This window comes from Mustela nigripes, chromosome 18, assembly GCF_022355385.1.
Source record: "Mustela nigripes isolate SB6536 chromosome 18, MUSNIG.SB6536, whole genome shotgun sequence".
Classification (NCBI taxonomy): Eukaryota; Metazoa; Chordata; class Mammalia; order Carnivora; family Mustelidae; genus Mustela; species Mustela nigripes.
Genome location: NC_081574.1, coordinates 25,245,714 through 25,248,257, shown reverse-complemented (window position 1 = coordinate 25,248,257; position 2,544 = coordinate 25,245,714). Strand labels below are relative to the sequence as shown.

General features: G+C 40.4%; 1 non-coding gene across 1 annotated transcript; it reads right to left on the bottom strand.

Moving 5' to 3' along the window:
- Positions 1 to 2,115: 2,115 nt before the first annotated feature.
- LOC132006639 (U6 spliceosomal RNA) lies at positions 2,116 to 2,221 on the bottom strand. The gene has a single exon (XR_009401169.1). It is a non-coding gene; the product is annotated as a U6 spliceosomal RNA (small nuclear RNA).
- Positions 2,222 to 2,544: the final 323 nt, after the last annotated feature.

Here is a 2,544-nt window from a genome sequence, read left to right as displayed (position 1 = left end):
AGACGTGTTCCCCAATCTCCAGAGTGCTTTTATGGCAAATCTGTAGGATAAAATTCTCTGCAATCTTTACAGCAAATACTTGCAGAGTGAAAGTGGATCTGCGATTCTTTCTACCTATTTATCACAAAAGCTTAATCTGTTTGTGAAATGTAGCATTAGATTAAGAATTTTAATAACTTGCAAAAAGTTTTACACCAAATTTATTACCAGAGCCAAAATTTACTTAAAAAATTTCCTTATACATTGTGGTATCTCTCTTAGGATACCACCCTTGTCTGGCATTTCAAAGCCTACTGAGCATCATTATTATCATCTTCTTTGCTCTTTCCCTGTGGTTAGCCATCCCTGGTCTTATCTATGTATAGATGGATACATCTGTCTAGATGTATGTATCCATCTATCACCCTTCTGGGGGTGTAGTTTAAAAGGTACATTTTGTGGGAAACCTGTGTGTCTCGTCAGTTGAGTGGCCCACTCATGATTTCAACTCAAGTCATGATCTCAGGGTCCTGAGATGGAGCATGGTGTTGGGCACTGCACTCAGTGGGAAGTCTACTTGAGATTCTCATAAGAGATATGCATAAGAGGGATATATTATAGAAATTGGCTCATGCCGTTATGGAAGTCAACAAGCATCATTATCTGCTGTCTGCAAACTGAAGAACTGGGAAAGCTGGTGGCATAGTTCAATCTGAGGCTGAAGGCCTGGGACTGGGAATGAAGATGCTAATGGTTCAAATCCTGATGGGAGTAAGAAACCCCAACAAGACGAACGATACCCAGGAGCTCTGAAGTAGGAGTGCAGGAAAAGACGGTTGTCTCTGCTCAAGCAGAGAGAGGGAATTCACTCTTTCTCTGCCTTTCAGTTCTATTTGGGCTCTCAACAGACTAGAGGATGCCCACTCACACTGAGGAGGACCACCTGCTTCACTCAGCTCACCAGCTTAAATGCTAATCCCTTCCAGAAACACCCTCACAGACACACCCAAAAATGTTTTTACCAGCTCTTTGGGCATCCCTTGGTCCTGTCAAGTTGACACAAAATTAAGCATCACAAGTCTTTAGTTCAAGTCTTTGCTGACATGAACCAAGGCCCCTCTCAGAGAGACCTCTGTTCCCTATCTGAAATTCCCATCAGCCCTGCCCCCACCTCCTGCAGTTCTGATTTCCTATCTCTGCTTTACTTTTTGTTCTTCTTAGCATCTGTCACTAATACGAAATAGTGTCACTAAAACACTATAGATGTTACCTACTTGACATGCTCAATTATTTATTTTTAAGTAATCTCTACACCCAACATGGGGCTCAAACTCCATGACCCCAAGATCAAGAGTCACATGCTCTACAGACTGAGCCAGCTGGGCACCTACCTAGTTGACACAAACTCCACAGGGATAGGACTTTTAATGTTTCATTCATAGTTTTATTAACGTTTTCCTCAGCACTTATAATAGACTCTGACACAGAGTATGTGCTTAGTATGTATTAGTTAAATTAACGACTAAATGGTTAGTGAACCATGGCAGGACAGAGTCTTAATATGGAGGCACAACTATGGATCTAGCTGGAAGAAAGAGGGGAAGGGGAAATTAAGATAAAGTCACTGTTCTATTGGGAGCGCATATATGTCAACTGGAAAAATGAAATTTTTGCCTATTAAATCGTGTATCTTCTCAGCTCACCTAGAATTAAGCTAGCTAGCCTTCTCAGTCATAAGCCAAGATTTTGAATTTTCGAATATTAATTACTCAATTGCAGCTGTGATGTCTTTAGATATATATATTTTTTAAGATTTGTTTATTTATTGAGAGAGGGAGAGGGAGGGAGCATGAGCAGGGCAGAGAGTAAAGGAAGTAAGAATTCTCAGACAAAATCCTGGTGGAGGAGGGGAGGGGTGGGGCACAACAATAACAGTGGGTCTTGATCCAAGGACCTGAGATCATGACCTGAGATGAAGTCAAGAGTACAATACTTAACCACTGAGCCACCCAGGTACCCCTGTCTCTAGATATCGAAACTGAAATGTTAAGTTTCAAATTTAAATTTGAAAATGGTGTGGATATCACAGGGGTCTACATCCTAAATGGAATATGGTATAGAGGAAATTGAGTCTCTTAATGATTAATCCCATACATGCCACCAATTATCTTCTTGCGCAGGGGCCATGCTAATCTTCTCTGTATCGTTCCAATTTTAGTATATGTGCTGCCGAAGCGAGCACGACCAATTATCTTCTTTTAGAAAATGTGCACATTCCTTCCAACATTCTAATCCTGGGGGGGTAAGAGCTATCTCTTGGAACCCCAGCACCTAGTGTAAGTCAGTGTCTGCTATATAGGAGGTGACTGAAATTATTTGATTTACTGATATGCAAATTTTAATGAGTAATTCAATTTAGGTGGTACTTTGAAAAGACAGAGATGTTTTCTCATAGCAGGTTATTAGTGGTAAAAGCACTGGATTAGCGATCAGAAAGAAGACTTGTTCTAGTTGAACAAATTGTAAGAAGCTGGCTAAATTCTTTAATCTCTTCAAAACTTTTAT